The sequence below is a fragment of the Macaca mulatta genome, chromosome 6 (genome assembly GCF_049350105.2).
Source record: "Macaca mulatta isolate MMU2019108-1 chromosome 6, T2T-MMU8v2.0, whole genome shotgun sequence".
In the NCBI taxonomy this organism is placed as follows: Eukaryota; Metazoa; Chordata; class Mammalia; order Primates; family Cercopithecidae; genus Macaca; species Macaca mulatta.
In genome coordinates, this window is record NC_133411.1 from 189,818,599 (window position 1) to 189,841,808 (window position 23,210).

At 45.9% G+C, this 23,210-nt stretch overlaps 1 long non-coding RNA gene across 1 annotated transcript in view; it reads left to right on the forward strand.

Moving 5' to 3' along the window:
• Positions 1–13,516: 13,516 nt before the first annotated feature.
• LOC114678997 (uncharacterized) overlaps positions 13,517–23,210 on the forward strand; it is a 28,082-nt gene continuing 18,388 nt past the window's right edge. Inside the window, exon 1 of the long non-coding RNA XR_013395076.1 lies at positions 13,517–20,497. This is a non-coding gene — a long non-coding RNA (uncharacterized LOC114678997). The remainder of the gene's footprint in view (positions 20,498–23,210) is intronic.

The following is a 23,210-nucleotide window of genomic DNA, read 5'->3' on the forward strand; positions in this document are numbered from 1 at the left end:
CCCCTCTCATCCCACCCTGCTGAAAGGAACCACTGTTTTAAACTAGTGGATATCTTTCCAAATATTTTTATACACATACGCGTGCGCGCGCACACACACACACACACATAACAGGTACAAATTTCACAGTTCAAAGACATATATTCCTGAATTGTAACTTTATAATTTGAGTCAATTTGTATTTTAGGTCTTTCCTCCCATAGTAGAAAAATGAAATCTAGTTTATTTAAGGTAAATGTTAGTATGTAATGATGTTTATTTATTAATGGTCAGTTACAATTTCAGTTGCTTCAGAATTTACTAATGCCCTTTTCACCATATAATTGCCAGTTTTAAAACGTTGTTATTAAAAATGTGCAATAATTACAGGAAAATAGAAAATGATAAAATAAAAAAGCAAAAACCACCTGTAACTCCAGCAGCCAGAAATAAGCCTATGAAAAATATACTTCTATGGCATTTTTAATGAGCAAGTGGCATACTATTATACAAATGTACCATAATTATCTCCCCTATTTTTGTACATTTGGGTTGTTTTCAACTTTTCACTTTTGCAAAATTACTTGTAGCTAAATCTATGTGCACGTCATGTTTTTTTTTTAAAGGATAAAGTCCAGGAACTCATGTCAAAAGTGGTGCTCGTTGTTGAAGGCGTTTGATTAATATGAAAGACATATAGAAAGACGGCACAGCTTCGACATCAACTTTTCTCCACACCCTGCACTGTCACACCATTTTTTGTCATCTTTGTTAATATGATAGAACAGTGGTTTCGCATTGTTGTTTTAAGTTTTATTCCACTGATTACTAGTAATGTTGAACCTGTTTTTATGCATCACTTTTGCAGATTGCCTGTGCATATCTTTTGCCCACTTGGATTCATCTTTGTCTTATTCATTTGCAAGAACTCTTTATAGAATATCAGCCCTTTGTTACCTATGTTACAGCCATTTTCCCAGTTTGTCATTTGCTTTTTAAGTCTGTTTACGTGGAATTTTGATATTACATAGTCAGCGCTAGCTGGGCCAAAAGTCTGGTCTTGCTGTACATTCTCTGCCTTCAGAATAAACACTTAGGAGTAAGCTAGAGATTTTTGTTATCAGTTACTCCACCTGGAGGACCAGCAGGTGGAGTCTCCGTGGTCAGTCTCTCAGACTGTCATTTGGATTGGGGGGGGCGAAGAGGGACTGAACATCTGGAGAATACGGTTGTTGGGCTCTTTATACAGGTGGACCCCTCTTTCCTGTGGAAGCCTCGCATTTACATGAGAAGCGGCAGGAAAATGGCCTCCGCTCCCTTCTGCCTTTCCAGTCTAACTCAAGGGCACCTGAGTGGGTGAACCTAACTGCAAGGGAGTTAGATGTGTGACCTATTCATCGAGAAAGAAGGTAGCCAGAGGGCCTACGTACGGTCCCCACCAAGCTCAAGTCTCAGGGCTTCCCATCCTGGCTTGTTGAATTATCTATTCTGGCAGCTGTTCTAGTCAGTACAGCTGATAGTAAATTTTAATAACTGGCAGTAAAAGTCTTCCCCCAGTGACCTTGATGTTTTCTTGGCCATTTTCACACATTTTTTCAGGTGTATATTTTTTCACACTATTTATTCAGATGATAATTGTAATTCATTTCAGAAACTGGATATCTCTTGCAATTTCCTGGGCTTCTCCGTACCCTGGCAAGTGTTCTTTGTGCTTTTTTTAGTCTGAAGTCTGGTAGGTACAAAATACAAAAGTTAGTGTATTTGCTATTTGTTAGATGCCCTTGCATCCTGGTATTTTAAAACTCTGGCCCATAAAGAAACAACCACAGTCACTTCCTCCCTCAATGTTATTGTGCCTCTTGGCAGCTTCTGACATTGTCAGCTGCTTCCTTCTGACACACTTCTGACTCCCATATCAGCATGCTCTCCTGGGTTCCCCCTCCTCTGGCTACTCCTCCTCAGCTTCCTGACAGGCTTCTCACTTTTCTCCCTTTACCCGGTACTTGCTGTGCAAATGCTGAGTTCCCTAGGGCTCTTTCCTGGGCCCTTGTGTCTTCTCATTTTACACTTTCTTTCGAGATGATCCCACAGAAGTCACATGGCTTCCAGTATCCACTCCATGTCAAAGATACTTCTTCTGTTTCTATTGCTTATAACAGAGTATCTGAAACGGGGGCCAGGTGCTGTGGCTCACACTTGCAATCTCAGTACTTTGGGAGGCCAAGGTGGGTGGGTCACGAGGTCAGGAGTTGAAGACCAACCTGACCAAGATGGTGAAACCCCATCTCTACTAAAAATATAAAAATTAGCCGGGTGTGGTGGCAGGCGCCTGTAATCCCAGCTACTCAGGAGGCCGAGGCAGGAGAATCACTTGAACCCCAGGGCGGGCGGCGGTTGCAGTGAGCTGAGTTCGCGCCATTGCACTCCAGCCTGGGCGACAGAGTGAGACTCCGTCTCAAAAAATTAAAAAAAAAAAATTAAAAATTAAAAACAAGGAACATCTGAAACTGGGTAATTTATAGAGAAAGGGAATTTATTTCTTACAGCTCTGGAGGCTGAGAAGTCCAAAGTTGAGGGGCTGCATTTGATGAGAGCCATCTTGCTGGTGGGGACTCTGCAGAGTCCTGAGGGGTTGAGGGCATGACATGGCAAGAGGGTGAGCGTGCTAAGGTGCTAGCACAGGTCTCTCTTCCTCTCTTACAAAGCTGCCCGTTTTCCCATGATGAATCCATTCATTAGTGGGAATAGAGCCTTCATGATCCAATCACCTTTTACAGGCCCCACCTCGCCACGCTGCCACTTTGGGAATTAAATTTCAACATGAGTTTTGAAGGGAACATTGGAACCATGGCAACACCTAAATATGCCTGCTGAAGCCCCTCTCTGTGCTCCAGGGCCACGTGTCCAGTTCCCTGCTTGCCCTCCCAGCTTGGTCCCCTCACAGATGACTCACGTGTCCAAAGCGAAATTTGCAGTGCTCCTCCCGGCTCCTCTCTCAGCAGTCCCATTCTCAGGAAATGGCAGGCCAGACGTCTTCCACAACATTCCCACATCCAGTCAATCAAAAGCCCCCAGAAGTTTGTCTCCCAATTATTTCATGGCTCTTTTCCCCCACCCTTTCCTTTGACCTGGTCAATACTCTCCTGAAACTCCTTCGTCTTTTTCGTCTCTTTTCATGTGTGATTCATTAGATCCACTAAGATCCACCCCTAGAAGGAGAGGGTGGACTTTCCTGGAACACTGAAGACAAATTTCCCTCTTCCCCCTTTTCATGTTCCCTGTGACTTTTTAAATTAAAAAAAAAAAAATTCTTTTTTGTTTTGGCCGAGTTGCACCGTAAATACAGGACTGAAGATGATGCGACAAGCCCAGACGTCGCTGTGGCTACGGTGTAGAGCTGAAGACTTTCTATGTGTCATAAGGAATTCTAGCAAAACCCGGAATACTCAGCAGGAACCTGGAAGGGGGTTGGGGTGGAGGACACAGAAATTTCAGTTCAGTTCAGTCATGGGATAAAAGTTACCTCAGTCCCCTAAAAAATCGCAGCACTTTCTTGCCTCATTTCACACTGAAGTATGTCTGCTCTCGCCTTATTCATTCCTTGTATGGTTATTTTAATTATTTTTATTTTGGAGCCGGTGCGGTGGCTCACGCATGTAATCTCAGCACTTTGGGAGGCTGAGGTGGGCGGATCACCTGAGGTCAGGAGTTTGAGACCAGCCTGGCCAACATGGTAAAACCCCGTTTCTACTAAAAATACAAAAATTAGCCGGGCGTGGTGGCACGTACCTGTAATCCCAGCTAGTCGGGAGGCTGAGGCAGGAGAATCGCTTGCACCCGGGAGGCGGAGGTTGCAGCGAGTGGAGTATACGCCACTGTGCTCCAGCCTGGGTGACACAGCGAAACTCCATCTCAAAAATAAATAAGTAATAAAACATATTTTGAACATTTCTCCACAATTAGATTATGAGCTTCTTAAGGACATTCTGTTTACCTTAAAAGAATCATATGTTTCTGTATTAGTTGAATTCAATGAATATTTATGTGCGGGCTCAGATCCTGGCTCCTCTCATTTCCGTGGACTCCAGGGATCTGGTTTCCTCTTCATACAGCGAGGACAGTGAAACCTGGCCTTCACCCCGGCAAGGCTCTCATGAGGATCAGGTGAAACCATGTGTGTGGGAACCCTTTGAAAACTGCAAAGAGCTGCATACACATCTGAGGGCTTTAGGTTCACAGATGCAATCGGAAGGCGCCCGGCGCTGCTAGGCATTGAGCTTCCAGGGGGCACTGGGTGGAGAGCCCTGCACTCTCCTGCCTGAGGAAGCAGTTCGCATTTCCCACCTGACCTCTCCTTTTCAGCGCCCCTAAAGAGTGATCTTCACAGAGAAAGCCAGTCTGTTTAAACGATATTGTAAGTTCTGAATATCACCAGGTCTATTTTTTGAGTTTGAATTTACATTTAAATCAGGAGCATTTGTCCAGGTCAGTAATTTTTCAGCCCAGCTCCTCCAGAGGGGTGTGTCCATTACCAGTGAGAATTTGAAACCTTCCTGACGCCAGGAGGCTGAGGGTTTCCTGCACTGGGCCTCCACGTGTGTGTGGAAGGGCAGGGGCGGCAGGGAGGCAGGAAGAGGGGTACAGAGGGAGAAGGGTGGGAGAGGAAGGTCAAGGAAGCACAGTCATAAATAGAAGTGTCTTTTGCCTTCAAGATATTTCAGGTCACATGGAGAAAGGAAATTCACTCTTAAGAAATAACAAAGAAACAAAAGACTGAAGTCGGTTCAGAAGTGCTGACATAAAGACCGGTTTGGAGGGCAGTACAATTAATCAGGATTGCCTCCTGGGAGTAGGTGCGTCAGCACAAGGTCCTGAAAGCAACCAGGGGAGAAAGGAGCTCCTGGTTTGGGGACCGTAAATCCCTCTTCGAGAACAACCAAACTCCAGTATGAGTATTTAAGCTCCAGTATGAGTCATCTAAGCTGGGTCTGGGGTCAGGATTCTGGTCCTCATTCCAGCGTCCAGCTCATCACAGGCCCTGAGCAAATTCTTTTTTTTTTTTTTTTTTTTTTTTTTTCAGACGGAGTCTGGCTCTGTCGCCTGGGCTGGAGTGCAGTGGCCGGATCTCAGCTCACTGCAAGCTCCGCCTCCCGGGTTTACGCCATTCTCCTGCCTCAGCCTCCCGAATAGCTGGGACTACAGGCGCCCGCCACCTCGCCCGGCTAGTTTTTTGTATTTTTTTTTTAGTAGAGACGGGGTTTCACCGTGTTAGCCAGGATGGTCTCGATCTCCTGACCTCGTGATCCGCCCGCCTCGGCCTCCCAGAGTGCTGGGATTACAGGCTTGAGCCACCACGCCCGGCCTCTGAGCAAATTCTTTACTCATCTCCTTGTGCAGGAACAGCTGCAAAGTACTTTGGGAAAACCAGTTTTAACTATTAGTCCCAAACTTTAATTAGAACTGTATAATTCTTTATCTTTTGTGAAATGAGTTTTAAGCCAGAACCACCATTGTAATTATTAGAAACATTTTAAATAATTGTCAGTAATAATCTTCATTAATCATAAAAATGGAAACACATCTATTAATCTTTCGAAGCACAGTTCTCTGATCTTTTGCCAGGTGTATGATTCACTCTTTTCTGCCTTATTTTGTGACAGAATGTGGTCTGTATGGGCCCCCACTCAGTATCAACACAGGACGCCTTCCAAAACAATGCAAGAATGTAGGTTCAAGACTGTTTAACGCCCCAGCAAGCACTCATTAGTGGCATTCAAGGCAAGTTTTTTAAAAAAGCGGGGGCGGGCACAGGCTGCTGGGGGTTAATAACCTGGTACTGTGCCTGCCACCGCCCAGTTGTCGCTGGTTTGTGGCAATCACAGCTGCATTGTGTCACACCACTGATTAATTCCCAGGAACTGCTAAGCGCTGACCTTTTCGGATGACTGACCTGACTAAATAAATCAAACCCATTTGAGGTCATGTCTGTGGGCACAGCAAGCTGACTTGCTTGCATTCTGCCATGCCTTCTCGAGTGGGTGAAAAACAATTGGAATTTCAGTGAGGAACTGGATGTAATATATGCAGTGGCTCAGATCTACTCAGCTGCAACCCAGGTGAGGAGAATATTCCGAGTAAAAAAACCATGATTTGTCGTTTTCTGGGCTTTGGCGCTATATAGAATACCACAGGCAGTTTGTCCCATGGTAGAAGTCAGGGATGGCTGGCCTGAGGGACACGGAGACCCCAGACTCATCTCCCTCCCTCAGCCCAGGGCAGTAGCTCTCCCTTCAGTCCTTGATGTCCTCAGACTTTATTACCAGCTCAAATGCCACTCTCCTCGAAACCGCAGTTCAAATGCCACTCTCCTCAAAACCGCAGTTCAAATGCCACTCTCCTCGGAACCGCAGTTCAAATGCCACTCTCCTCGAAACCGCAGTTCAAATGCCACTCTCCTCGGAACCGCAGTTCAAATGCCACTCTCCTCGGAACCGCAGTTCAAATGCCACTCTCCTCGGAACCGCAGTTCAAATGCCACTCTCCTCGGAACCGCAGTTCAAATGCCACTCTCCTCGGAACCGCAGTTCAAATGCCACTCTCCTCGGAACCGCAGTTCAAATGCCACTCTCCTCGGAACCGCAGTTCAAATGCCACTCTTCCTCGAAACCGCAGTACGGTGTCAGCGTGAGTTTTCGTTGCCCTGTATTGGAATTCACTGTGGCATGGCTGTCCCTGGCTTTCCTCCTTTTCCTATTTCTCAGTCCCACAGCAGTGTCTTGAGAGGACTTGGGTGGATGTGCAGCAGCTGCAGGGATGAAGTAGACGGGAGCAGCCACGGAAGAAACTCCGGTTTCAGTGACGCACTGTGAGGAGGTCTTCCCAGGGAGGCTGTGGAATCAAAATGTTAAAATGGGGTAGGAAAAAAAGGAGCTACAAGATGAAGATTTTGCCTACCACATTTTGAGAAAATTTGAACAGATAAGTGATACAGTGAATGAGGCAGGACTTTCGGCGAAAATCTGAGTAAATTGTAGATTCCAGTAAACGAAATCCCTAGAGAAGAGATGCAGCCAAGAGAATGTTAGAAACTTGGTTGCAAATTGTACAAGTTTGAACTGAGAGGGCCAAGTTTGTGGGTTAAGGGAAAATAGAAAAATAGGCATCCCAAGAAGGATACATTGTTTTCCTGTTAAAGAAGTAAGGAAGTACAATTGGAAAAGTAAGTATGAGAAAGAGTGAGTGTAGGCCTACACGGAGATGCCGCAGCACACTGGTTATTTGCCTTGGGTTCAAATGCCAACTGTACAGCAATGCTGTGTGCCCACAGGCAAATTCTTAACCTCTCTGTGCCTAAGTTTCCCCATCTGCCACGTGGAAGATTTAGAATGGCCACCTCATGGTATTATGAAAATTGGAAGAGTTGTCAGGAATGGTGTGTGGCACATAGTACTGTTATTATATTGTTTTATTATATAACATAATTTATATTATTATATTATGTATTATATATTAAATATATAAATATATAAATTATATAAATAAAATATAACATAATTTATATTATATATTGTATATAACAATTTATATTATTACATTATAATATAAATCATATGTTATATATAAAAATAATAAAATTTGAAATATCTAGTGTCATTTATTTGGAATAAAAGAGGGAACTTTATGGATAACCTGATCAAATCCTCTGTAATTCCACAGATGAGGAAACACAGTGTCATTATATGATTTTATTAATCATTCCAGACTCATTTTATTCTTTGGGTCATCCTTAAATGGCTTTCATTTACTTAAACCTTGTCTGCCAGTATGATTCTTGAATGCAAGAACTTGTGTCTTAACTGTGTGCTCCTAACAGTGTTAGGCACACCTAGCAGAACTCAAATACTGGCTAGATTTTTTTAAATACAAAATTTCAGATTTATCCCAGTGGCAACCGTTTACACATTAACAATGATTAGGGTTTTTTGTTTGTTTTTTAAAATACCAGTTTGCTTCGAGTTTTTTTAAACTATAATGCCAGTTTAAAAGATCCAGATGGCCCTGGCGGAAGAGTCTGGATGAGTAAGTGTTAGCAGAGGGTGAGAAGGCCTCCGGAGGAATTGTGGCCGGGCCGAGAGAGAGACGGTGAAGAAAGCCTCGGTGCTTTGGAAGGAGGCCCCGCGAGGCCCTGGAGCCCAGCCCAAGGTCCTGGCTGCCGAAGGCTTGGAGGAGCCTTCTCCAGGAGGTGACGCTTATCCTTGCCTCTAGCTAAGGTCAGAGGAACAGCCCGAACAGGAGGAAGGCAGGGAAGAGTGCAGCGCTTCATGATAACATCGGTGTGTGAGCAGTTTCACACACTAACAGATTTTCTGTTGAGGGATGGGGTGTAGGATGGGAAAAAGAAGAATAACAGGAAAAAACCAAGCCCAAGGTCCTGATTCTGAGGGATGGACAGACCTGGCCTCTGTGGGGCAGGCAGTGGGCTTTGATGGAAAGGAAGAGTCTGGTGGGCGGGTGGAGAAGGGTGGGGGCAGGTGGGGGAGGGTGGGGGTCAGAGTGTGGCCTGAATCTGGTCTCATGAAACTTCTGTGAGTGTGAGTGTGTACACTGGTGAATTTAGTCTCATGAAACTTCTGTGAGTGTGAGTGTGTACACTGGTGAATTTAGTCTCATGAAACTTCTGTGAGTGTGAGTGTGTACACTGGTGAATTTGGTCTCGTGAAACTTCTGTGTGTGTGTGTGTACACTGGTGAATTTGGTCTCATGAAACTTCTGTGAGTGTGAGTGTGTACACTGGTGAATTTAGTCTCATGAAACTTCTGTGTGTGTGAGTGTGTACACTGGTGAATTTAGTCTCATGAAACTTCTGTGAGTGTGAGTGTGTACACTGGTGAATTTGGTCTCGTGAAACTTCTGTGTGTGTGTGTGTACACTGGTGAATTTGGTCTCATGAAACTTCTGTGAGTGTGTGTGTGTGTGTACACTGGTGAATTTGGTCTCATGAAACTTCTGTGTGTGTGAGTGTGTACACTGGCTGATGGTCCTCCTGACCTGTAATCATGGTCCACAACACCTGAAAGCCCCTGATATGATCATGAAACTTGCAGGGTGTTCTTTGTGAGAATTATGTTGGGTCAACAGCCAGGTGTTAGTTTCAGACTCAGAGGTGAGGGAAAATCACTCTTCTGGAACCACCCTACCTTTTCATTGAGTCTATAGTCCCAGCAGGTGGGTTAATGGAAAATAGAAAAATAGGCATCCCAAGAAGGATACATTGTTTCCCGTTAAAGAAGTAAGGAAGTACAATTGGAAAAGTAAGTATGAGAAAGAATGAGTGTAGGCCTACACAGAGATCCATGGCACACTGGTTATCTGCCTTGGGTTCAAATGCCAAGGAAATGGCAATGCTTCATTTAATTTGGGTTTCCCAGTTTTAGTTGGTTGTCATCACTTTCTAAAAGCACACACTAGACACATTGTTGCGTGGAGTCTTAGGCGATAAGTGATGATGTGGGGCAGGAGGCACTGTCCAAATGGCCTTGTGAGTTTTTCATTTCTTCCTTTAAAGGGAAGGTTTTTCGACTTTGAAATCCTTGGAGATTACTTGACAGAAGTCCTCAGAGCCACGCCAGGGCTTTGAAATATTTATAACTTCCCTCATGTGCTGAATATATGATGCTCTTACTTAGGAAGAGGAAGAAAACATGTTTACAGTTTCACTTTGAGCTTTAAAAAATTCTTGTAACAATTAGCTCTAGATTCAGAAATTATAAATAAAACTGTTTTATTGTCCAATTTACTGAAACATTGTGTCCTGTAATGTTTTAGTCTTTATTGGTCCAGGGATTTAATTTTAATCTTGCATTTTTTTGTAGAAAACAGCTTATGAATCTTAACTCTAAATATTTATTGTTCTGTACCAATTGTACTGATCTCTAATGTTGGAGATTTGCATTCATTCATGGATGAAATGGATTTGCCATTCTTTATTAGTGGACAATAATGATTGGCCATAGAATTGGGCATAAGTGCAGGCTTTAAAGGCAGAGAAACCTACATTTGAAATTAACCCTGATACACAGGAACACTATGACTTTGAAAGGCATCTAAACACTTGGAGCCTCAATGTCCTTAGCTGTAAAATGGGAATAATGAGAGTATCTAATTTACAGAGCTGTTGTGAGGCCTATATAAAGATTTGTGTGGCTGAGATAGTGCTAGTCGTATCCACCAAATGCAATCTCAGTTTCCTCTTCATGAACATAACACACATTTTCCACCAGTTTGAGTCCATGTGACGGCTCTAGCCAATAAGCCACCATACAGATACATGTTCTAGGTGATGCAATTACAAGATAAAGGAGTGTTGTCCTATCCACAAAGGACTTTATGTGAGCAAGCGATCACCCTTTATTTGTAAAGCCACTGAGGTTTTTTTTTTTTTTGCTACGGGAGCATTGTCCAGCCTACTCTAATACATTTGACATATGATAAACAATTGATAAATTTTGGTATTTAAGTCTGGGCGCGGTGGCTCGTACCTGTAATCCCAGCACTTTAGGAGGCTGAGGCGGGCAGATCACCTGAGGTCGGGTGTTTGAGACCAGCCTGACCAACATGGTGAAACCCCGTCTCTACTAAAAATACAAAAAATGAGCCAGGCAAGGTGGCGGGTGCCTGTAATCCCAGCTACTCGGGAAGCCGAGGCAGGAGAATTGCTTGAACCCAGGAGGCAGAGGTTGTAGTGAACCGAGATCGTGCCACTGCACTCCAGCCTGGGGGACACAGCAAGACTCTGTCTAAAAAAAAAAAAAAAGAGAAACTGGTATTTAAGGTGTCTGTGAACCAATGTGGAATGATGCCTTGAATATACATTATTAAGAGAGAGAAGCAAGACAGAACAGAATATATAGTGTGCCACATTTTGTGTACGAAAGAAGGATAAATTAAAATGTATATATGTACTTGCTCACTTTTGCAAAAGAAAACACAGGAGAGGGAAAACCAGAGAGAATCCACGTGATGACCTGTCCTCGTAGGGAGACTGGGGCAGGGCGGAGGGGATGTGCATGGGAGTGAGACTTCTCCGATCAAACGTTTTTACACAATGTTGATTTTTGAACCATTTATTCCCTATATATTCAGAAATAAAAGTAATTTATAAAGCAAAATGCCTTAAAATTGGACCTTAAGAGAAATAAATTACTGACTCTATATAAAATTGATCCACACCAACAATAAACGAAAAGGTTAATTTGGGTAACTTGAACATACTACTCGGACTATATCTGTGTATCAATATTATTAGGAACTAGGAATTTTTCAGTATAAGAGGAAAAAGATAAAATTTTAGAATTTAAACACTGTTATGTTAAATTTCAATAGCAATACAAACTCATACTATTTCATTATATATGTATTTTTATTATATATATATTCATTACATATGTAAAGTATCCTAGTTGTGTTCCTGAAAAAGCGTACAAACAATGACAACCTAGTGGTAATGAACATAACTAACCCTCATATCTTGCATTTCCTGCTGTAATAAATGGTACAGGCAAGAATAATCAATGGATACTGAAACCATTACATAAAAGTGGCAGGGCAATAGAATATTCCTACAGGGGCAAAGTACACCCCAGAAATCATTCAGTAATTTAAAAGGGAAAAAAATGCTGGATCCAATTTATACCCACCCAGTGCATCCATCTGACCCTGCCTGCCCCTGGGGACCCACTCGCCGTGATCCTAGGTGAAGCAGCCCCAGCGATGGCCATAAAGTTCCAGCTTCCACCTTGTCACCTTACCTCCTGTAATGACAGGCCCCACTGTCTTTGGCAAGGCCGTGTCATTACACCTGCCAGGACAGGAGCTGCAGCAACTCCTGTGCCCAGGTCCAGCAGGACCCATGGGCGAACTGGCTTTCCCCGGGGCTGTGTGGAGGCACCTAGTAACACAGTCCTGAAATACAAGTGCTTTAATACCACGCGAGCTTTGTCTTGCAGGACTCCTCCGAGATGCAGTGGAGCTACACAGTACCTCCAAAGGTGTCTCACACAGCCAAGCAGTCAGCTGTGCTGTTTATCAAGTGGCGGCCAATTCAGCAGTGGACCATCTTGTATTTTCCCCTGCAATTCATTTTTCCCCTCTTTCTTTCTTAGCATTGCACCCCCACCCTGCAAAGCAATAATAGCATATAAACCTTGCCTCAGTTGATGTTCCCAGGCAAAGGTACTTTTTCATGGACATATAATAATTTCTCAACCAGGTCATCCCCCTGAGCATCACTGGTAGTGCAAAAACCCAATGTGAGGACCTCTTCATGGAATACCTATAAAATATTCTTCATAGCCAAAAAGAAAGAAGAAAGAGAGAAAGAAAGAAAGAAAGAAAGAAAGAAAGAAAGAAAGAGAGAGAAAGAAAGAGAGAGAAAAGAAAAGAGTTTATTCAAACCTAAAACCTAACTTCCATTATAAGTGCTTAAAGGTAAAAGATAAAGGACACCATCAGAACCAGGGATGTGTCACCTTCTTTAAGACAGCTGGTCCAAATTCCTCAAGTCAATGTCATAAATCAAAACCAAACAGAAGTTAAGGTGGGGAGATTTTCCAGATTAGCCTCCAGATGGAATCCACAAGCCTTGATTAGATCTCAGGGGAAACTGCATAAAAACCTTTAAGGGACAATTTCAAAAATAGTAAAATGACTTGGATATTAGTTGTGATAGTAGAATCATTGTTAAATTTCCTAGGTATGATGGTGGTATTGTGGTTATACAGGAGATTTTCTTTATTCTTAGGAGATTCATATTGAAGCACTTAGGAATCATGATGTCATACTGACAACTTATTTTCAAAAATGGTGTGTATCATGTGTTTGTGGGGAGACAGAGAGAGGAGAAAAACCAAATACGGTAAAACATTAACAACCATTGAATCTAGATGAAAAGCATTTGTGGTTTCTTTTGACACTTTTAAGTGTTGAAAATTTTCATAATAGAAAGTAGACAGATAAATATCAGTAAAAACCAGATAAAATTTAGGATACATATGTATTTGAAGAACTTTTTAAAGCCATGTTTTCTTTTCCTCAACCAGTTTCAAATAAGCAGCCAATACTTTATCAGGAACTAATTCATCCATCTCAAAATGGATATTCACACCCAAATTGCTGTGCTTTCAAAAGCTTTTTAACCTCTTGTTTGTTGCTAGCAGTTTCCCAGTGCAAAGAATTTGATGTCATTTCTGCACACCCAAATTCCTGTTGGCAGGATAATCAGCAATTAATACAGAGAGCTGCTTCCTTCAACAGCTGCATTCAGCACAAAACCGAGGGCCAATGCTGTGGAGAAATAATCCTTCAGAGGTAAGGCATCAAGTAAAGGCATCAGTGATCTTTTCCATGCATTCCAGATACTGTATTGATCCAAATTGGAGCAGCATCATTCTCTACAACTGTACTGGCAACAGGCAGCCACAAATGAACTATTTAATATGGCAAAAAGCACAGTTATCTGAGGCTTCTATTATTAGCACCAGTTCTCGACTCACTGGGAAAACTCTTCTTCCACTTGTTAATGCGACAGTTTTATTTGTTTGGACACAGCTTTCCATCATCGTTCTTCCCACCCCGAACTTCCCTTTACCCCCTAGATGTCTCCAGACGGAGGTGTTTCCAGCTGGCCGCAGTTCAGCGGATCTCCAGTCCGTCTGCCCGTGAGAGTCCCAGGAAAGCTGCCATCTCCAGCGTGTCCCTGGTAACTAAGCCGCCTGGGCTTTGCTCTGGACTCTTACGGAGCCCCTGCAGGTAAGGTCTTCCCTGCTCCACCCGGGAGGGGCCCCTCTCATACTGCAGAATGCTCGAAGACCACAAGTGTTCATTCTTCCCGTCCTTACTAGTAGAACTAACGCAGTTAACGCTGAGCTCATGGTAGGCAACCTCAAAATCTCAGTGGCTTATCAAAAAAGTCATTTATTTTTCTTGCAGGCCGGTGGAGGCAGCTCTGCTTCAAGCTATGAGCTGAGTCAGGGCTGCTTTACTTGTCTCTCATCCTCTGGACCAGTGACCACCTGGGGTGGCAACAGGGCCAGTGGATGAGCAGAGACACAAGGGGCCTTGTAAGGCCTCAACTCAGAACTAACAAACTCGCTTCTGACCACATTCCATTGGCCAAAGCCCTGCATGAGCTGTAGAAAAGTATTCTCCACTTTGGTGAACATTACTAAGAGAAAAGAGGGAAGGAAGAATTGCAGGCAAGTGATACCATGTACCCCAGACTCCTATGCAGCGTGGTGTGTACTTGCACCTAAGTTCTGGCCTGTAGGACATGAGGGGAAGTGAGGGGTACAACTCCCGGCCCTGCCTTTCCCTGTCCATCTGCTGGGGACATGGTACGACTGCAGCAGCTGCCTGGCCCAGACAGAGATGGCACAGCTATCCTGCTGATCCCACCTCTAGACTGCCACGTGTACCTCACCTATACTGCTTGGGTTTTGCATCTCAGCTATGGCATCTTAAAACCCAAACTAGCACACCATTCATTCATTCATTCATTCCCCCATTCAACAAGTATGTACTGAGTGTCTTTGTGCCAGGCACTAGGTTTTGGAGAGATGACAGTGAACAAAAACAAACTTGACTGTTCTGTATCTTGGCTGTGGCGGTGGTTACACAAGCCTACACATGTGATAAAACTGCATCGAACTAAATACACACACGGAGAGGAATGCCAGTCAAACTGGGAATTAAAGAATCAAAAAGTCACTGGTGACTCAACATGGCAGCAGTCCAGCTTCAACCATACAGATGACAGCAGTGTGCTGAAGTATGGCAAAGCAATGATTTAAAAGAAATTGAGGCAGAGCTGCCAGGCAGGCATGCTCACCTTGGACTTTGAAGCAAGACAGACATAAAGGTCTTTGTTCTTTAAGTAGAGTGTCCATATAATTTATCATCCAAACTGAGACACCTGTGAAAATAGTGACACTGGAACAACTTGTGTGACTGATCAGCTGGTCACTCTGTCTTTAAGTCATTGTCTTGTTGAGTCTGTTATCAGAGCCCATGGAGTGCCATGCATGGACAGCTTATTTAGGCACAACAGAGAAAAATTAAAGGGAAGGAGGAGTGAGGAAGAGTGGAAAGGATAAAGAAATAGTGAGCATTGGCAGGAAACAATGCAAGGAGAAAAGCAAACAGGAATCGGATTTTCTACTAATTTGCTGTGTGTTCCTATATCGGTTTATAAATTAGTGTCTATATTTATGACTGATTGGAAGAACCAACTTTTTAGATCCTCTCATCCAACAAAGCTGCATATTTCTTTATCGAGATGGAGTTGAGAAAGCTTTAAAACAGGCCAAAGCAACATGAGGACATGTGTCATGAGAAGAGAAATGGTCTTCCATAAATTGAGTGCTGGGGAAGGCTTGGTGTAGGTAATGTAGAGGTTCTCAAACTGTGGAGAAGCTCAAAGTGTGTTCCTTTGAGCTTTGGTCTTCTTAGGCAACTGGCTAAGCCGCTATACAAAAAGACACCAAACACACTGGCTTCAACAAGACCAGGCCTCTGTTTCTCTTTCGGGTGACAGCGAAGCAAGGACTAAGCTTTCTTTTCAAAGTCATCACCTGAAAGTTGCCCCATCACTTCTGCTCACATCCCATTGGCCAGAGCCTTGAAAGGAAGCTGGGCCCATGCCCTGCCAAACCTCTGGTGGTAAGGCCTTGATTACTAAATGGAAGAAAGGGACACAGCATGTTTTGGAGTTGATACCTAGCTCTTTGGAGGTGACTCAGATCACTTGGGAGAGTCTGTAAGGCCCAGTGAGCAACACCCCAATCCTCCAGGCTCTATGTGAGAAGCTCCACCTTCATCTATTTGATGGTTCTATGTTGCGGGAAGTCAGGCTCCGAATGGAGGGACCAGCTGGAGCCGTGGCAGAGGAACATAAACTGTGAAGATTTCATTTTAATATGGACATTTATCAGTTCCTAAATAATACTTTCATAATTTCTTATTCTTGTCTTTAATCTCTTAATCTTGTTATCTTTGTAAGCTGAGGATGTGTGTCACCTCACGACCACTACGATAATTGTGTTACCTGTACAAATTGTAAAATGTGTGTGTTTGAACAATATGAAATCAGTGCACCTTGAAAAACAACAGAGTAACAGCGATTTTTAGGGAACAAGGGAAGACAAGCATAAGGTCTGTCTGCCTGCAGGGTCAGGCAAAAAGAGTCATGTTTTTCTTCTTGCAGAGAGCCTGTAAACGCATGTGCAAGTAGGAAAGATATCACTAAATTCTTTTCCTAGCAAGGAATATTGATATTAATACTCTGGGAAAGGAATTCATTCCTGGGGGGAGGTCTATAAATGGCCACTCTGGAAATGTCTGTCCTATGCAGTTAAGGACTGAGATATGCCCTGGTCTCCTGCAGTACCCTTATGCTTACTAGGGTTGGGAAACTCTGCCCTGGTAAATTTGTGGTCAGACCGGTTCTCTGCTCTCGTACCCTGTTTTCTGTTAAGATGTTTATCAAGACAATATGTGAACTGCTGAACATAGACCCTCATCAGGAGTTCTGCTTTTTGCCCTTTGTCCTGTTTCCTCAGAAGCATGTGATCTTTGTTCTGCCTTTTGCCCTTTGAAGCATGTGATCTTTGTGACCTACTCCCTATTCATACACCCACTCCCCTCTTGAAATCCTTAATAAAAACCTGCTGGTTTTAAGGCTCAGGTGGGCATCACGGTCCTACCGATATGTGATGTCACCCCTGGTGGTCCAGCTGTAAAATTCCTCTCTCTGTACTCTTTATTTCTCAGCTGGCCAACACTTATGGAAAATAAAAAGAACCTACATTGAAATATTGGGGGTGGGTTCCCCGATGTCTGGCCCCCATCAGGTTCCCCTGATAGTTCTATCTAAATTTTTATCTGAAAAATAAGTTCCTCTGCTTTAAAAAAGAAACTCTGAAGACCATTTTACAGAAGATTGGTTTACCAAGGTGGAAAGAGAAGCTCATCAGTGATGTGACTTAGCCAAAAGCACTGGTTATACCTCTATATCTTGTTGCTGACACTGAAAGCCCTGGCCAGTGTTTCTGCCCCAAGGAAAGCCTGGGGAGGGGGTGGGTGATATTGTTAGGAGCCAGGCCCCAGCTCCTCATACACACAGCTCATTTGCTGTTCCTCCCAACCCCCACCTTTGTACTTCTTCCACACACATACCACAGAAAATAAGAATCTCAAGGTTGGAAAATCCCATTTTGCTTCAAATCAAGTCACTGGGTTGTCCCCATGAAATGTCTCCACAATGGGTGTGCTAGATCTTTACTCTCTGTGACACTGCCAAGACCCCCTCACCCTGCCAGAGCCCTCTGAAATGTACTCAAGAGTGGAGGGGCTGGAAGAGGGTCCTGGTATTCAGCCTCCCCTTCTGACACAAGAATTATCGTGGAACAACTTGTGTGACCTATCAACTGTTCTCTCCATCTTTAAGCCATTATCTTGTTGACTCTGTTATTGCAGTTTGGGGAGGTCTCATGGATTCCCGGATCCTATTTCCTGAGCTTCCCTGAAGCCAAGTTCTGGCCACTGGTATGTGATGCAAGCACAGTGCCTCCTCCTGCTCCTCCAGGAAGCTTCTGCTGATTGAATGCAGGCCAGATGGCGGGATCTGGGGCAGCCTTCTTGGACCACCGGAAGGAAGGGGCACAAGAGGGGAGTGGGTAACAAGATAATAGGAGCCCCTTTCCTGATGACTACAGGGCCATCGAGGCAGCCCTGGGCCTCCATTTCAGACTTCCATCTTGTCGAAGCCACCACCATTGGGGTCTCAGTCAGTCATCATTCCAATTTACTTGGGTGGCTGGGTGAGGGCGGAACACCACCTTCCAGCTGTCTGAGATTAAGCAGAACAGCAGCTAAAGCAGTAACAGCAGGTCTCCTTCAGTGGTTTGCCACAGGGAAGTGTGTAGAGGTAGCTGGGCCTTTAAGTAGCTTGCCATAGGGAAGAGGGTCCAGCATGAACTGAACTCAACTTCCATTTGTGTAGCGGTAGCGGGGCCTCAAATGGCCTGCCATAGGGAAGAGGGTCCTTCAGTGGCTTGCCACAGGGAAGTGTGTAGAGGCGGCTGGGCCCTTAAGTAGCCTGCCATAGGGAAGAGGGTCCTTCTCCACAAAAGGAGACGAGGGCGGGTCACGTGATTAGGCGGCCTGGGTTTGCTGACGGGCGTCACGGGCAGCCTCCTACCCTCGCCTTCATGTGCCCGCTGGAGCAAACAGTTCTTTTGACAGCCTTGAGCTTTCCGGGGCAGGAACTTACTGGGGCTGCCGTCACCCTAGAAACACGGCTCTGGGCTGTGGAAACGGTGCTGCTGCGGAAGCCTCTTACCGCGGGTGGACGAGGTCGTTCTGCGCCCCGCGTTCTTCTGCGGTTCCCACAGCCCGCTCCCACTTCCACCTCGGGGATCTCTGCGGGGAGGCCTCAGGTCAGCTCGGCCCTCGGGATGGCGGGAGAGCAGATCCCACCCAGGGCCTCTGAGCTCGCAGCCCCGGCACGTCCCGCCCTCTCCTCCGCTTGCGGGAGCCAGGGCGGCTCGGGGAGAAATCTTCTGGACACGGGGCCGGGAGAAGAGGAGCCGTGGGCGCCGTCACCCAGCTTCCCGGTGTCAGTCCTGTGTTTTTTTTGTTTTTCTGAGACGGGGTTTCGCTCTTTCTGCCCAGGCTGAAGTGCAACGGCGCCATCTCGGCTCGCTGCGACCGCGGCCTCCCGGGTTCAAGCGATGCTCCTGCCTCGGTCCGTGGTGTTTCTGTAAATTAGAACGGGCCTGTTCGTCACAGCCCGGGCGGCTCTCGGAGCAGCGCACAGGTGCCCCGCAGGGGGCGCGGCTTCCCGGAAGCACCTCGCAGCGCCGCGCGCGGGCTTTCGGGCCGGGCCGCCAGGGGGCGGGGCATCCATGGGGGCGGGGCATCCAGGGGCCGGTTATCCAGGGGACGGGGCCGCCCGGGGGCAGCGACGCCGAACTGTGCACGCCCTTGGGGTTCTGGCTACGGGTACCCGGACCTGCCCAACAACTCTTCTCCATTCGCGACCTCCAAACCCCTACCCGGTGCCCAGGGCGCTTTCCTCCTCTCTCTCAGGCACGTCCTTGACCTCAGTTGCCACGTGCACAAGCTGGTGCCTTCCAGATCGGTCTTTCTCCACCGGAGTCTCCACCTGCAACTTTTCCTTTTCGTCCTTTGCTGGGCTAACCCCTACCCGGCCTCAGCCCTCAGCTGCCGGCTCTAACTGTGCCTCTTTGTCTTTCCCAGAACCCCAGGACCAGACAGGCTCTGCTCCCTGGGTTCCTCTCTCCTTGCTTCCCTCCTCTTCCCTCCCCTCCCCGGGGCTTCCCCATCAGTGTGGATTCCCTGACCTCACAAGGACCTGACGGTCTATGCTGGATGGAAGCAGCAAAACGGACCCTCTCACTCTTGCCTTCTCCCCAGCACCAAGGAGAGGCTCAGTAAATCCGGCTAGATAAGCAAAGTAGAAACTTGAGTGGATGGAGGAAAGAGGACGGGAGGGCGGCAGCAGGAGAAAAGTGGGGCCCACAAGGTCAGCTACTGGTCCATGAAGTTTGACGGTGAAGGACGCAGAGGAATCGAGGAACCGTGAGATAGCACCGCAGAGTGAAGGGAAGCCTGACAACACCGGGGCCAAGCCCAGCAAGTTTGAAAGTGGAAGCTAAGGAGCCCTACGGAACAAAGTTGGCGAAGGCGGTGAGGGCCGTAGAGTTGAGGGATGGGTGCTGAATCACAAAAGGCAGCGAGAAAGAAAGTAAAAGGAAGGAGGCATCTGCAGGTCTCAGTGTTGTACCTGCCCTGAACCTGTTGTCAATACGTGATTGAAGGGGAGAGGAAGAAATTGTGGTTGCTCATCTCAGGCGGCCTCAGTCTTGGGCCAGTACCAGGTTAGGTCTTCTGAGAAATGGATATTGGGAGTCAAGGGCCTGTGAAGAAATATGCTTGTTTATATATTAGTTAGGATCAACTAAATACCATAAGCAGCAGAGCCCACATGCAAAGGCTCCACAGTATAACCTCTACCTTACTGAAATCTAATTCTTGCTCACTTGACAGTCCAGGATGAGTGTTCAGGTCAGCGGGTGGTTCCTTTCTTTTTGGTCATTCGGGCACTGCTTTGGTTTGAATGTCTGTCGCCTCCAAAACTCATCCTGAAACTTAATTGCCAATGTGGCAGTATTGAGAAATGGGCTTTTAAGAGACGATCACTGGGTCACGAGGGCTCTGTCCTCATGAATGGACTCATTATTCAGGCGTTAATGGGTTAATGGATTATCACAGGAGTGGGACTGGTGGCTTCTTAAGAAGAGGAACAGACCTGAGCTAGCACGCTGAGCCCCCTCACCATATGATGCCCTATACCACCCCGAGACCGCAGAGAGTCCCCACCAGCAAGAAGGTACTCAGCAGATGGGACCCCTTGACCTTGGACTTGACAGCCTCTAGAGCTGTAAGAAATAAATTCTTTTTATTTATAAACTGTCCAGTTTCAGGTATTCTGTTATAAGCAACAGAAAACAAAGTAAGATAGGCACCTAGGCTTTGCCATCCCCTAATGTCCTAAGAAAGGGGAAAGAAAATGGAGGAGCATGAAGAGGACATTCCCATGGACCTCGCATGGCAGTAACAGATAGTTCTGCTCACCTTCCTTTGGAGAGACGGTCACGCAGCCTCACCCAACTGCAAAGAAGGCTGGAAAGTGTAGTCTACTTATGTGCCCACAGATAGGGAAATACAGAGACTAGCAGGTAGTTAGTGTGTCTTCACCACTGTGGTAGACAGAATAATGGCCCCCAAAAGATGTCTACATCCTACTCCCTGGACCCTGCGAATATGTATTACATGGCAGACAGAACTTTATGGAGGTTCAGGATCTTGGAATGTTATTCTGGATTATCCCAGAGAGCCCAATGTAATTACAAGGGTCCTCGTAGGTGAACGAAGGAGGCAGGAGAGTCAGTTTCAGGGTGATGCAGTATGAGAAAGGCTTGACCACCCACTGCTGGCTTTGAAGATGCGGGTGGGAGGATAAGCCAAGGGATGTAGGCAGTCTGTAGAAAAGACAAGGAAGGGGTTTGCTTCTAGAACCTCCATAAAAACACAACTCCTAGGCCAGGTGTGGTGGCTCACGCCTGTAATTCCAGCACTTTGGGAGGCTGAGGTGGACAGATCACCTGAGGTCAGGAGTTCGAGACCAGCCTGGCCAATGTGGTGAAACCCTGTCTCAACTAAAAATACAAAAATTAGCTGGGCATGGTGGTGCACGCCTGTAATCCCAGCTACTCAGGAGGCTGAGGCAGGAGAATCGCCTGAACCTGGGAGGCAGAGGTTGCAGTGAGCTGAGATCACACCATTGCACTCCAGCCTGGGTGACAGAGCAAAACCTCATCTCAAAGCAAAAGACAAAAAACATAACTCTTGCTGGTTCCTTGATTTCAGCCCAGTGAGATTCATTTCTAGTTTATTTTTTTCTTTGAGACAGTCTTGTTCTGTCACCCAGGCTGGAGTGCAGTGGCATAATCATGGCTCACTGTAGCCTCAACCTTCCTGGGCTCAAGTGATCCTTCCACCTCAGCCTCCCAGGTAGCTGGGACTACAGGCGTGCACCACCATGCCCGGCTAATTTTTGGATTTTTTGTAGAGATGGGGTTTCACTATGTTGCCCAGGCTGGTCTGAAACTCCTGTGCCCAGGCAATCCTCCTGCCTTGGACTCCCAAAGTTCTGAGATTACAGGCATGAGCCACTGCACCTGGGCTTCCATTTCTGATTTCCAAAACTCTAGGATAATAAATTTACATTGTCTTAAGCCACCAAATTGTAGTAATCTGTTACAGCAGCAATAAGAAATGAATACAGTCATGCTTGATAATTCCTTTATCAAAAGCTACCTATTGGTGTTAGGAAGTCTTGTTTTAAATTTGAAGACAGTGTTTTCACTTTCTATCTTGTGCACTGACTACCTCATGACCCCTTAGGTACCAGTCAGGACTGGCAGACTTTAATGTGGAGAACTTCTGAAACAGCAGTTCTCAAAATGTTATCTGCATCACCCAGGAACTTGTAACCATGCAAATTATCAGCCACCCAGACTTACTGGATCATAAACTGTGGGGCCCAGCAGCCTGTGTTTTAACAAGCCCTTCAGGTGATTCTGACACTTGCTTAAGTTTGAGAACCGCTGTTCTAGGAGCTGGTCCTGCAGGGAAAGGGTGGCCTCTCAGTACAGGTTCCAGTGTGGCTGGGGGTGGGGGTTAAGGTGAGGGTTTGGTTGTTGTGTCTGGCAATCAGCCAGGCTCCAAAGGGGCCGTTTACAAGGCTGCACTTTCCGTGTTCTGGTCAGCAGTCTCATGGTTCATTCCATGTTACGAATGGACTGTCACCCCAAAATTAATGTTGAAATCTATTTCCCGGTGTGATAGTATTTAGAGGTGGGGCCTTTGGGAGGTAATTAGGTCATGAGAGTGGAGCCCTCATGAATGGAATGACTGCCTAAGAGAACAGAGATGGCTCACGCCTATAATCCCAGCACTTCGGGAGGCTGAGGCAGGCAGATCATGAGATCAGATCGAGACCATCCTGGCTAACATGGTGAAACCCGTCTCCACTAAAAATACAAAAAATTAACCGGGCGTCACAGTGGGTGCCTGTAGTCCCAGCTACTTGGGAGGCTGAGGCAGGAGAATGGTGTGAACCCTTGAGGCGGAGCTTTCAGTGAGCTGAGATCACGCTACTGCACTCCAGTCTGGGCGACAGAGTAAGACTCCGTCTCAAAAAAAAAAAAGAGTTAGCTTGCTGATTTTCTGCCATGTGAGGATACAGTAAGAAGGCAGCCATCTGTACCTTCTAAGAGGACCCTCACCATAACCTGACCATGCTGGCACCACAGTCTCAGACCTCTAACCCCCAGAACTGAGAAATAAATTTCTCCACAGCTCTATGACATGGTGTTTTTTTTTTTTTTTTTTTTTTTGAGATAGAGTCTCGCTCTGTTGCCCAGGCTGGAGTGCAGTGGCGCGATCTTGGCTCACTGCAACCTCTGCCTCCCGGGTTCAAGCGATTCTCCTGCCTCAGCCTCCTGAGTAGCTGCGATTACAGGTGCCCACCAGCACACCTGGCTTTGTATTTTTAGTAGAGACGGGGTTTCACCATGTTGGTCAAGCTG